Raw genomic sequence first — 14133 nt, forward strand, 5'->3', positions numbered from 1 at the left:
CTGATGGGATTTTGACCAAATTTGGCACAAATGATATTTGTTGTGTTGTGACTAAAGTTTGTTCATGGCAATGAAAAAAAACGGGATCTCAGGGGGTCTGCGTGGAGCCAGATTTCCCCCCAAAATAAGTATTTGCTTTTTCCCCTGAAACGACAAACACTATTTCGATGAAACTCCCACACAACCTTCACCACACGTGATGTATAAATGTTTGTTCACTGCATTACAAAAGGAGGTATGTGGGAGTGGACCCCAAAATAGGTATGTTTTGTTTGTTTGAAGTCTATTGATTATGTCAGTATGATTCTCCCTGCTGCCCTGTCTTCTGGCAACCATTGTAATTGGTTTAAAATACCTTTAGTCAGTGCAGTATACTGGTTATTCTACCAGGTGAGCGCCAGGTGTATTGCCCATATTTTTACTCTTTAAAGGAAGGAACTAAATAAAATAGACTCAATCTGAGGAGGGAGCAGGGGTGTTCCACCCATTACCAAGCTGCTTGGAGAGTGCTCACCAAGCAGCTCAAGCACTCAAGCAAGCTTTATTACACAGAAACCGATCTGTTCTGTTCTGACACAGGGCATACTGGAATTGAGTGGACAAAATGGGGGGAATTAAGACCCCAAGCTGAGCGACCTGAACGGAGGCTGACCAAAGATAAGCCTGTTAGTGTAAATTATCTTGAAAAGACACAGTTTTCCTTCATGTAATCCATTGGAGGTGGAGAGGTATGTATGCAAAGTTTGGGGGTGCTACGTTTCATGGTTTTGGAGTTATGGAGGAGACGGACACACACACACACACACACACACACACACACACACACACACACACACACACACACACACACACACACACACACACACACACACCTTTTTATTATTATAGATATATTATGATTCCACAAGGTTTGTTGATGTAAGATGTTTATGTGAGCGATTGGGAAATATGTTACAAATTCCTTCAGGATTGTAAATTTTATCTGGGACGAACGAGCAATTTATACCGGATTATGTTTCAGAACGAACCACGATTTGTCAAGAAAGATCTTGTTCTGATTACATCGTTGGTGAGAAGGGGAGGAAGAGAGAAAGAGGGGAATGGGGTAGTGGGGAAGAGAGAGAGAGAGAGAGGGGGGTGGGGTAGTGGGGAAGAGAGAGAGAGGGGATGGGGAAGTGAGGAAGAGAGAGAGGGAAGGGGATGGGGTAGTGGGGAAGAGAGAGAGAGAGAGGGGGGGTGGGGTAGTGGGGAAGAGAGAAAGAGGGGAATGGGGTAGTGGGGAAGAGAGAGAGAGGGGGGGTGGGGTAGTGGGGAAGAGAGAGAGAGGGGATGGGGAAGTGAGGAAGAGAGAGAGGGGGATGGGGCAGTGTGGGGAGAGAGAGAGGTGGATAGGGCTGTGGGGGAGAAAGAGGAGGGAGAGAGAGGGGGGGTGGGGTAGTGGGGAAGAGAGAAAGAGGGGAATGGGGTAGTGGGGGAGAGAGAGAGGGGGATGGGGCAGTGTGGAAGAGAGAGAGGTGGATGGGGCTGTGGGGGAGAAAGAGGAGGGAGAGAGAGGGGGAAGGGGATGGGGGAGATGAAGGGAGAGAGAGAGAGAGGGAAGGGGATGGGGGGTGGGGGATGAGAGAGGAGGGAGGAGAGGGTGTGGATTAAGAAAGGCCTTTAATCAGCAAACACAAGTTTGGACTATCCCCTCTTCCTGGTTGGACATCGTTCAATTAAACAAACCTTGGGTTTTGTGACACTTGACAAGAGGGAAAATCGAGTTGGAAAATAACTAAGTGGAATAGAGTGAAGGAAAATATGAACAGGGAAATAAAACAGAAGAAAAAGGAAAGAATGAAAAGGAGAAAATATGGAATTTTAAATGATCTGTAAATGGAAGGAAGAAGAAGAACCCCCTCCCCGTTCCCCTTCACTTACAAAGTCTTCTCAAGTTGTTCTGATCCAGCTCCACCTTCTCCGGATGCTCCACCGGTCCTTCTGTGGAAATGATTAAAGATTAACAAAAATTACAAGATGTGAAATTCTATTGTTTTTTTGTTTATGAAGATTTATTTTATCTTTTAACGAAAAATCTAAACACAACAAACATGGGGGAAGAGACATGGAACCTCCATTTTGTATTAAATAAATTATAATTTTCATCGATTCATGAAGGAAATTTCCCAACATTGTCCTTACACTTCCCTCTCATGTAGTAAAATGGAGTGATCGCTAATTCGTTTTCTCCACAAGATAGAATGAATCTTTCCTTCTTCACTGGAATTAAACATCACATGATTCCAGGAACAAGTGAATGAGATTCTCGGCACAAAAGGAGATTTCTCTCCCCCACGGGCCGATCCGCCGACATTCCCGGATCACAACTTTGTGGATTTCATGTTATGAATTTTACAATTGATGAAAAAGGATTTAAATTATGTTAGTCTTGTATTTCTGGTCCATAATGTTTCTTTATTATAACCACACTGTATTAACACGACGACACTGTACTAACACGATGACACTGTACTAACACGACGACACTGTACTAACACGACGACACTGTACTAACACGACGACACTGTACTATCACGACTACACTGTACTATCACGACTACACTGTACTATCACGACTACACTGTACTATCACGACTACACTGTACTATCACGACTACACTGTACTAGCACGACTACACTGTACTAGCACGACTACACTGTACTAGCACGACTACACTGTACCAGCACGACTACACAGTACTAACACGACTTCACAGTACTAACAAAACCACACTGTACTAGCACGACTACACTGTACTAGCACGACTACTCTATACTAACACGACTACACTGTACTAACACAACTACACTGTACCCAACACGACCACACTGTACCCAACACGACTACACTGTACTAACATGACTACACTGCACTATCACGACGACACTGTACTATCACGACTATACTGCACTAGCACGAACACACTGTACGAGCACGACTACACTGTACTAACACAACTACACTGTACCCAACACGACCACACTGTACCCAACACGATTACACTGTACTAACATGACGGCACTGTACTATCACGGCTATGCTGTACCAGCACGACTACACTGTACTAGCACGACTACACTGTACTAGCACAACCACACTGTACTAACACGACTATACTGTACCCAACACGACTACACTGTACCAACACGACTCCACTGTACTAACACGACTCCACTGCACTAGCATGGCTACACTGTACCAGCACGACTACACTGTACTAATACGACGATGAGTCACAGTTGATGAGATGGAGGCTTTATTGATCGCCATAGAACACGGCGTCAATCGACATCTTACAGAAGCATAGCGGTGGCCTCTTCTTCACCCTCTCACGTGGCACTCCCTCTTATCATCATCATCATCATCATCATCAGCGATATTGATCTTTGCATGGCTGATGACACCATGATGATCATGTCCATGGATGGGTTTCACAAACTACACTTATGCAGTACTGAGCCTACACTATTTATTTATTTGGCATTGGGGGCGGTGTACTTTGAATGTATCTGTTCTTGTTTAACTATTTGGTCAAAAGATAAAAACATCTTCATAAACATAAAACAAGAAAATTTCACATCTTGTAGTTTTTGTTCTTCTCTAATAATTTCCACAGAGGGGCCGGTGGAGCATCCGGAGAAGGTGGAGCTGGATCAGAACAACTTGATAAATATTTGGAAGTGAAGGGAAACGGAAACAGGGTTCTTCTTCCTCGCTCCATTTACAGATTATTTAAAATTCCATATTTCCTCCTTTTCATTCTTTTCTTTTTCTTCCATTTTATTTCCCTCTTTATGGAACGGCTTCGGGGTCACGACCAAAATAAATCTCTTGCTCGATGTCGACATATATCATGGTTCTTGGAGGTATTATGAAGGTGATTTGTGTTATCGCGTTCAAGTTTATAATTAATTAAATTTGAATAAAGGGTTAAAGGTGTATAAATAAATTTATTCAGGCTTTTACCGCCGTTTCACCCAGTGTCTATTACATCACCCCATCTAACACGTTACATTAGTTATTCATACCTGTTGTTTGTGTGATTTGTAACCCATTTCCTCCATTATTGATCCCTCTCCTCTCTTAGATCTCCGACCATCTCTAATATATCGAGGATGAATCCCCTCTTACAGTCACTCCTTCTAATCAAACTCCCAAAATCTCGACTTAATATAAATATACAGTCATTTATCTGATTTGCGGAACTGCTTTCCGGGGATGATTCAATCTAACTTTCCTTCCAGAGACTTCACGTTCCTGTTACACCAACACATCATGTCGTCTCCCATCACTACCTGTAAATATTTCTGCCCTTGTGAACCCCACCTCTCCCAAGCCCCGTGGTTTCACATATTTCCTCCCCTCCCATCTTTAGTTTTCTCCTGTTTGTTGGATACCTTGCTTGTTGCATCTACCTGTTGTGTACACCTGTTGCCCCACTGAAACCATGTTTGCTTTTTACCCTCTGTAACCTCACTCATCCTGATCCATGATGTGGTACACAATAAAAACATTATCATTTGTTCATTTTCTAGAATTTTTACCTCAGCCACCAAAGGTGGATGTAGGTTATGTTTTTACCCCTATCTGTCTGTTTGTCTGTCTGTCCGTTTGTGAACAAAATATCTCAATAAAGTTGTGAACGGATTCGGACGAAATTTGGCAGAGATGTACCGTATTTGACATCGACAAAATGTTTTTATATTTTGGTGAAGATGCGGATTCGGATCCGGCTTGTAGAATTTTTTAAGTGATTCTTCAGTCTTCACAATTGGGAGATAAGACCAAAAATGATACACAGCAGGATATCTCAAAAAGTTGTGGACGGATTTGGAGGAATCTTGGTGGACCGGTTGGGTGTCTGACAAGGACAAACATATTCGATTTTGGTGAAGATCTGAATATGAATTCGGATATGATAATTATTTATTTTTTCAGTGATTCTTCACCATTGAGTGATGGGCTAAATTCAGCATATAGCAGGATATCTCTAAACGTTATGGACGGATTTGGATGAAACTTGTTGGACAGGTTGTGTGTGTGAGAAGGAAGAATCGATTCAATTTTGTTGAAGATCCGGATCCGGATCCAGATCGTCGAATTTTGAAAGTGATGCTTCGCCATTGGGAGATACGATATATCGCAGGATATCTCAAAAGTTGTGGATGGATGATTTTGATTAAATGCGATCCTGTATTGTGATTTTCTGGTCTACTCTGGGATACAAATTGTAAACTATTCACCTGGCGGAGGAATTGCTCTCCAATGAGTGCCGTTCTCTCTCTTCCCGTTTCTCTTCCATATTTGTGCCACGTTTTGTGTTCCCTTAATATTTTTTGATGAAATGTCCAGTTTGTGTCACTCACTCTGTATCTTCTCCAGGAAGTTCTTATTGAGCGTGATGAGCCCGTCCAAATTCTTCTCCTCCTTCGAGAAGTCCAGAACTGGGAGCGGTGTCCTCTTCACGGATTTAAAGTCTGACATGGTCGTGAGCCTTGGAATAAAAAGGAAAAACTTCAGTTTTAGAAATTATTGGAGGAGAGAATATTGTTAAAATAATACATTTTTACATAACAAAACAGGTTATCTGTAAAAGAGTTGTAAATAATTAAAAATAGAAAATAGATCGAGTGAATTTGTGGAATAATTTGTATTTTTATTCAGAAGTCTCGATTCCAGAGGAGCCTAATCGAGAATGAAGTAAACAGGCAGAAAAAAAACGATGAGCAGGATGGAAAGAGTGTCGGTGAGGGTTGGAGAGAATGAGGTGTGCTTTGGGGAAAGAATAAATCAATGATGAATGACATGCTGAAAGATGAGATGAAGAGCACGAGGCAAGAAGCAGACTTGGTGAGTCAGTTGGTCCTGGACTCGGCTTCCTGACAGGAGATGGACAGAACAAAGGACAAGTTCCGAAGTGATGGGATAGAAAACCATCTGTCTGCAGAGACAAGACCTTGGTGAGAATAATCCAACAAGGTGTTTGCGGCAGGACATGGGACAACACCATTCTCAGAAGTAATGTTTGTTACCATCTGTTGGTGTTCCCATCTGAGGTCCTCGGACAAGACGCAGAGAAGCCAGGTTCAAATGTTATAAACCATGTCTTTGTCCATTGTCCATCGATCTCCATGTAATTCATGTATCCAGGTTCAAATGTTGTAAACCATGTCCAATGTCCATCAATCTCTTTGTAATTCATGTTGATGTACACTATCTACTGAAGCACTTGTCATGTACTGTTAGACAGTGTATTGCATTCCATGCATGGATAACACTTGCATACCTATGATTCCATATGTAAGAAATTGTTTATTTTCTCTGACTTTGCAACGTTTGTTGGGTGAGATGTTCATTGTGAAAGTTGATGAGTGGAAAGATAACAAGCATTCTTGGGGAAAAATGGCATGGGTATAGAAAAGGCCCCTCTATATCATATGTGCCATGTGGCAAACTATAGAAAAGAAGGGACATTCAAAAAAATCTTGTGTGCATGCTGGAGTACCCTTGTGTTCTTAGGAGGAACCAAGTAATGCTCTAGAAAAGTTCATGTAAAGGGGCACCCTACATCTGGCAAATAAAATACATTCACTTCTTCATGCAGCTGTATCAATCAAATTGGCACCCATTAATATTTCAAAATACATATTATATTTTAATATTCACCTTACATGAATTTCCCCGAGCAACGCTGGGTACTTCAGCTTGTGTTTTATATTTTGAACACTGTAGAAAACAAATCCCCTTGTTGGCACTTCCAAAAACCTCCAGTTTAACAGTATTTGGAGAAACGCAAATTTCCACTATATTGACCAATCAAATTTGACGCTCACACTTTCAACCTTGGAAAATATCGAGATTCAGACAAAGAAATGTAGATCGTGCTTGGAAACGCAAACCAAGAGTTGAAAAGACCCTTCCATGCCCTTTTCTCAAGACAGTGTGGGGTAAGGTGTTTTATGAATTATCTTTAGAAATGGTTTGGAAGGGAATGAAGAATAATTAGAAAGAGCAGTTAAAGAAGAAGGTGAGCAGATATAATAGAGGGACATGGAGAGACTAAGGTGAGCAGAGATCATGGAGAGAAGAAGGTGAGCAGAGATCATGGAGAGAAGAAGGTGAGCAGAGATCATGGACAGACATTGAGAGAAGAAGGTGAGCAGAGATCATGGAGAGAAGAAGGTGAGCAGAGATCATGGACAGACATTGAGAGAAAAGGTGAGCAGAGATCATGGAGGGACATGGAGGGAAGAAGGTGAGCACAGATCACAGATGGACATGGAGAGAAGAAGGTGAGCAGGGTCAAAAACATCAGGATGTGCTGATAACGTGTCAGATACCAATGCAGTTTCACCTTTTTAGCAGGTCCTTGGAAGCCTGAAAAAGAAGAAAACAAAGAATGAGATCCAGATATTTGAATGAATGAATGTTTGTTTTTATTTATTAAATACGAGAGAGTTCACAGAACACGATACCCCACACAGTGTTCATTTACGTTCTTCAATTTTAATAGAAAGATGATTTTAAAGATCGTCATTAAAAATATCCAGGTGTTTAGTGTTCCTGAGGCAATATTGATCACCATAGACACTGCATTATGACGGCATTGAGTCACAGTTTAAGAGATGGAGGCTTCGCGTGCATGGGGTAATAAACCAAAGATGTTTTCAATTTGAAAAGGAAAAGATAAATTTGATTTTTATTTTGAAACAGTACTTCACTTTCCTTTGGTGAAAACACGCGATAAGGTAAATCTGTAACCTGAACAGTATTCACATGAACAACGTTGAATTGTTCAGGAACAAATTATGTGAAGTAGTTGTTTGACCATAATTCATACTAATGTTCTCCAGGTGGATACACACAGGCAACTTTGACTACCTGGATAAACATGGCACTGGATAAACCAAAATAATCGCGATGATCCAGCACATGATGAGAGCCATGATGTCATGGTACCTGGAGGTCCACATGAGCATCCCTTGGATAAAATCCTTGGATGAAATGATTGAAACCCTCAACAGTGACCAGGTAGTCGTGCTGTATCACTGCTTTGGAGACCATGACATGAACTCACTCATCCCAAACCTTCATTGTGATAAAACCTAAATCTCACTTCATGATGACATAAACACACCTGGAAATGCATTCACTCACCTTTCTAGTCAATTTATTTAATCATTTTTGAACCATTGTATCGTATACTGCACGTTTACCATCGACCGTGACATGAAACAAGGCCTCAACTAAAAGCTTATACTTGAATAGTGACAGACTCCCCCGAAACAATATATTTTAAACAGTAAAACTTTTGCAATACGTTTACGATAAACCACACCTGCAGAAAGGAAATGGCCTCCAGATCCTGGAGTGCTGTGTCCATTGCGGATTTTCCTTGACGTAGATCCTCCATCTGCTGCTCCAGTTTCTCCCTCTGCTTCCCAAGAAGAGAAAGCTTCTCCATTTTCCTCTTGTTTATTTCACTCTTCATCAGATCCACAGATTCATTCACAAATTGGCACACCAACCTCCGCTTCTCCTCCAAACTGTCCTCAGCATCTCTGCTGGAGTTCTGGGAGGAATAATTGTTTGAATTATTCCAAAATCAAGAAGAGACTTTGAGAAAATGTAGAATCTAACAAAAGGTACAATGGATTATGGCTGATAGGATCAGATCACTGGTACCAGGAGTAAATTTTGAAGGTAAAATGAAGTGGGCACTCTCATCTACAAAGCAAAGGATTTTAACTTTTATTTGAGTAAACACCCACTCTTTCTGGGACTAAAATATGGTCAGAGAGGTAATAATGGACAGTTGAGAGAACAGGAAGAAGGATGTTGAGCCATCGCCTGACAGTGACAGGAGTGCTTGGCTGAACTCAACATTTGTTTTTATCTATATATATATATATATATATATATATACACATATAGTTACGGTTTTTAGAACCTTCACTTTGTAAATTTAGTAGTAAATTTCCTATGTACATTTCCCCTTAATTGGCTGTTAATTGTTTGCACCTTAGTTAGTCCATCGCATCACATAGCAAATAATAGGCTTCCCTCAATAGTTATCTCATTATTATATGTCTCAGGTAAGGCTCTGTGTCCACTAGTTCATCTTGCGTTGCATCAAATGAAATAAGGTAGAATCCCCTTTCAATTGCCCCAAAACGCCAGTACCAACTGCATTGTCTCCATTGCCAACTGCTTTACCTCCATTACCAACTGCATTCACCGCCATTGCCATGTGCTCCAACTCGGGGAAGAAGGGCGTGGCCCGCCCATCGTCATCAAGAGGAGGAGTCAGCCAGCCCCGATCAACCAACCGAGAACGAGTGGGTTTGGCTTGAGAGGGCGGAGAGAGAACGATCAAGAGGTTCGTGAAGATTTGAGGGTGTGGCCTATATAACCCGTTGCGAGGAGCCCCCACCTGAGTTCTGAGGGAGGTGCGCTGGACGAGACGAGTGAGGAGAGTCCCCAGGGAGAGAAGCCGCACAAATGTTCCGTGTGTTTGAAGGTCTTCGTTCTTCAACTTTGAATAGACACAGACTAATTCACACGGGAGAGAAACCGTACAAGAGGCACACCTGAGCACACCTGAGCATAGACCTGAGCACTTCCTAGGCACACCTGAGCTCCTCACCACATACAAGGCTTTCATCCGCAGCTCAATGGAATACTGTTCTCCCCTATGGGCTGGTGCTCCTGCCTCACACCTGGCTCGGCTTCACGCTGTTGAATCCAAAGCTTTCAGAATCATTGGAATCTCCCGCGATGAAGCTATCTCTGAGGGCCTTTCACTCACTCACCGCAGGCAGGTAGGTGGTCTTTCTGTCTTCTACCGACTCCTCTCCGGCCTTGCTCCCCCAGCTCTCTCTGTGCTCTGTCCCCCAAATATTCCTACAGGTCTCACAAGATCTGCCAGCCACCCTCTGATGGTTAAACTGCCGAAATCTAGGCTCTCTGCTCACCTTCACTCTTTCATTCCTCTTTTCTCCCGCCTCTGGAACAAACTCCCACACTCACTTCAACCACACTCCTCCCTCCAGGTCTTCAAAACAGCTGTTCACCACCATCTCTTATCTTCCCCCATCCAAAACCTTGATCTTTTCTACCCCCACTAATTCACCCCAGATCCACCTTGTTTGAAATTCCAACTTCTTTCCTGGAAGTCTTGACAGTATCCATATGTTTTATACCTCTCCCACCCCCCCCCCCCCCCTTCCCATGCCTCCCTCCCAAAGCCCTCTCCCTCCCACAGTTCTCTCGATGTCTCCATGTCTCTCGGTCCCTGCTCTCAAATGTTGCGTTTGTGTCCTTCCCCCTCTCTCCCCATCTTGTCTACCGCTCCCGATGTTATTTGTTTTGTGTGTCTGTTTGTCTTTCTGTGTGATTAATGTTCGCTCTTTTACGAGCCTCGATCTTGTATTAAAAAAAAAAAAAAAAAAAAAAAAAAAAAAGAGTTCCGTGGGTGTTGAAGGAGTTTTGAGGACGCAGGAGGCGGAGACACGCAGAGGATCCGGAGCGTGCTCGCCATACCAACCAACACCGACGGCAACTGCTGGAACCAACCTCCAACGAACAAGGGCGTGCATGAAAACCGCGACGTCGTGCCGCGATCCTCGGACCTCCAGCCCTGCCGTTTGCAGGGACCGGAACCTCATCCAGCCCTGTGGTCCCACCTTCTCTTCCAGCCATTCGTTCCTGCCTTCATTCCCCATTCGTGTGAGTCTGCCTGTCGTCCATCCTTTGTGTTGTCTGGGGTATAAGTAAGCTTGTTATAAGGATTGCACTGTGTCTTCTTCTTCTTCTTCTTCTGTAAATTACTTTCATTTCTTTCCTTCTCCTTTGGTTTCTTTGGTTGTGTAAATAATAATAATAAATACCTGTTCCTCCTTCACTTTGGTTTTCATTCACATCCGATCGCTTTAGTGATTTCCCAATTGAGTTCCTGTGGTGCGATTTCGGCCAAAGCTCCGCAATCGGGTTAGTCATTGTTAACGGCCCACCCCGCAGTTCGCTCACTCGGCGCAACCAATCAAATTACACTGCGGCACGGGCGGGGGTGTTTCCTTGCGTCCCGGAAGGCGCTGGTACTTAGGTCATAGGACGGATAGGCCTAATACCCTACCTAGCGCTGACCATGCGTGACGTCATACCCTCAGGATCGGCGACGGCCAGTATAAAGGACAAGGGGTTAACCCCCCTTGGCAAGGGGAGCGCCGTCGTCCCAGATCCGTAACAATATAAATATACAGACTTGGCATTTAATATGGATTTTTTTTTTTCTTGACTTGGGTTTACTTTCTGAACTCGGTATATCAATCTGGTGAGTTTCTTTTATGCTTCGGTGATTTATTTGTTAAAAGAACCAGTGTCACTGATTGTCTGTCGCAGTAAGAAGTCAATAACAGGATTATATCACAGGTGGTGTGACAAAATGTATGGACAGGTACATTTGATGATTGGCTTCACAATCAGGTATATAACGGTTGTTGCGTTCTGTATTAGTGGAAAACAACCGCTGCAAATCTACAAAAGTTATTGCCGCTTCCCCTGGAGATGGTCCGTCAACTCGACAATGCTGTTTGTCATTTAGTGGTGGCTTTACGAAATTCCGGCATGAAACAGCATGCTATTGCTCGGGAGTATGGCATCACTCAAGGTCAGGTGTCAAAGATCCTGAAACGAAATGCTCAGAGGGGTATCCCTACTCCAATACCGAGGTCAGGACGTCCCCGCAGGACCACAAGGAGGGATGATCGCCAGCTGCACTGGTTAGTCCGCAATGGCCATACCAAGTCAGCTAATCGGCTTAGGGCTGAGTGGCAGCAACTGACAATGTGCCTGTATCCAGAAGGCTAGTCAACCAACGACTGGTTCAAGCAGGCTATCGTGCCAGGCGTACCCTGAGAAAGCCACGTCTGACCAGACAACACCGCCAGCGCCGACTGTAGTGGGCCAGAGAGCACCGCCAATGGCAGCCAGGACACTGGAATCACGTGATCTTCAGTGACGAGTCTAGATTTCTGGTCTATCGTCAATATGGCCGCATCTGAGTGCGCAGACAAGTGCATGAAGCCGACAACGAAGATTGTATAGTGCCAAGAGACCAAGCTGGATGTGGTGGGGTGACCGTTTGGGCTGCTTCGTCAATGCCAAGAGCCGTCGTCAATCTTCACTTTCTTCCTTATCCTCCTCTCCAACACCCTTTCCAATACCTTCATTCCATGCTCCATTAACTTTATCGCTCGGTACGAGCCACACTCCAGATGGTCACCTTTCCCCTTGTATAGAGGGACGAGGGTACTCTGTTCCCAATCCACTGGAATGCGGCCTTCTTTCCCCACCAGATTACAGATCTCTGTCATTCTCTTCACACCCCAATTTCCTGCTGCCTTCAACATATCTCCCACAACTCCCGTCGGCCCTCCCACTTTTCTACTCTTCATTGCTTTTATCGCTTCCTCAACTTCCTTCTCAGTTATCTTCTCTGCCGGTCCTAAAACTGGGTTACTCTCTATGTTGCCATCCCATTCATTCTCTGTATTCAACAGCATTTCCATATATCTTTTCCATCTTCCTTTAATTCCACCTGGGTCCACAACGATTTGTCCCACTTCATCCTTCAAGCAACTCATCCCCATCACATCACACCTCTCTTTCGCTATCTGCTTTGCAATCCTGAATACTGCTCTCTGACCCTCTTCCGAATCCAAGCGTTCTCCGAACATTTTCCGACATGCCTCCTGCGCCTTTGCTACCTCTTTCTTTGCAGCCTTATAACTTTCATGCTCTATTGTTTCTGCTCCCATACCCTTCGCCTTCTGCCACTCCTTGAACTTCTTCCTCTTCTCGTCAATCCTCTTTCCAACTTCATCATCCCACCACCATGTTTCCGAGTGCCTCGGTGGTCCTTTTGTCCATCCACATACCTCACCAACGGCTCCCAACAGACGAGCTTTCATTGACATCCAGCCACTTTCAAGCTCAACCACATCATCGTCTACCCTACTCAGCCTCTCTTTTAATGCCTCCCTTAGTCACCTCTTTAAACCTCCACACCTTCATTCTCGGTTGGTACTTCACCCGCCGAGCTCTCCTCGCACCTTTCACCCTTATGTCACAGACAACCAAGTGGTGCTGTGAAACAGCCTCCTCCCCCGGGATCACCTTTGTGTCCTGGAGGTGCCCCCTATCTCGCCTACGCACCATCAGGTAGTCAACGGTTGTCGTCGACCCACCTGACGTGTATGTAACAAGCTTATTATCCTCTTTCTGGAACTGAGTATTACAAATCAACAAATCAGCTCCATCAGCAAACTCCAAAATCCTTTCACCTTCTCCATTTCTCACACCATATCCATAACCCCCATGAACTCCCTCAAAACCATCCATACTCCTTCCAACATGTCCATTTAGGTCTCCTCCTACCACAACAACTTCCTCATCTTTCACGTTTCCCATCAGCTTCTTTATCGCACACCAGAACTTGTCCTTCTCTTCATCGCTCCGACCAACCTGCGGAGCATATCCCGAGATGACGTTCACCAAGAGCTTTCCAATCATCATTTTCACCATCATCAACCTATCACTCACTCTAGTCACACTCACCACACTGTCTACAAACTCCTCAGAAAACATGACACCAACACCATTCACGCCCTCCAGGCACCCTTGCCACACAAACTTGTATTTCTGTCCCTGCCTACCCTTCACCATTCTCACACCACTTCCCCTCCATCTCGTCTCTTGCACACAACATATGTCCACTCTTCTTCTGACCAATACTTCCAACACTTCTCCTGATCTCCCTGTCATTGTCCCTACATTCCATATCCCAAACCTCAGAAACCGATCTCCACTTTGGGTTGTACCCTGCCCATATGTAGTTGTAATTGTCATGGTTCTCTTTTTGAGGCAATGTTTTTATGGCCGGATGCCCTTCCTGACGCCAACCCTATTAGTCACCTCTTACGACACGCAGGGATACGGTGTATCTATTCGAATCCATGGTACACACTGGGAAAGCTCACAAATACTAAGAAATAACTATACTACAAATGAGGCTACGTGTTGCTTGTGTGACT

At 44.0% G+C, this 14133-nt stretch overlaps 1 long non-coding RNA gene and 1 pseudogene across 2 annotated transcripts in view; one reads left to right on the top strand and one right to left on the bottom strand.

Moving 5' to 3' along the window:
* Nucleotides 1-14133, top strand: part of LOC144889694 (uncharacterized) — a 798143-nt gene that overhangs the window by 151773 nt on the left and 632237 nt on the right. The window lies entirely within an intron of this gene.
* LOC144889685 (E3 ubiquitin-protein ligase TRIM7-like) overlaps nucleotides 1-14133 on the bottom strand; it is a 32540-nt pseudogene that overhangs the window by 1791 nt on the left and 16616 nt on the right. The window contains exons 5-9 of the transcript XR_013621994.1: nucleotides 13478-13564; nucleotides 8379-8612; nucleotides 7395-7417; nucleotides 5407-5534; nucleotides 1921-1980 (exon numbers count right to left, since the gene is read on the bottom strand). The product of XR_013621994.1 is annotated as an E3 ubiquitin-protein ligase TRIM7-like (transcript). The remainder of the gene's footprint in view (nucleotides 1-1920; nucleotides 1981-5406; nucleotides 5535-7394; nucleotides 7418-8378; nucleotides 8613-13477; nucleotides 13565-14133) is intronic.

This window comes from Myxine glutinosa, chromosome 1 (assembly GCF_964187855.1).
Source record: "Myxine glutinosa chromosome 1, kmMyxGlut1.1, whole genome shotgun sequence".
NCBI lineage: Eukaryota > Metazoa > Chordata > Myxini > Myxiniformes > Myxinidae > Myxine > Myxine glutinosa.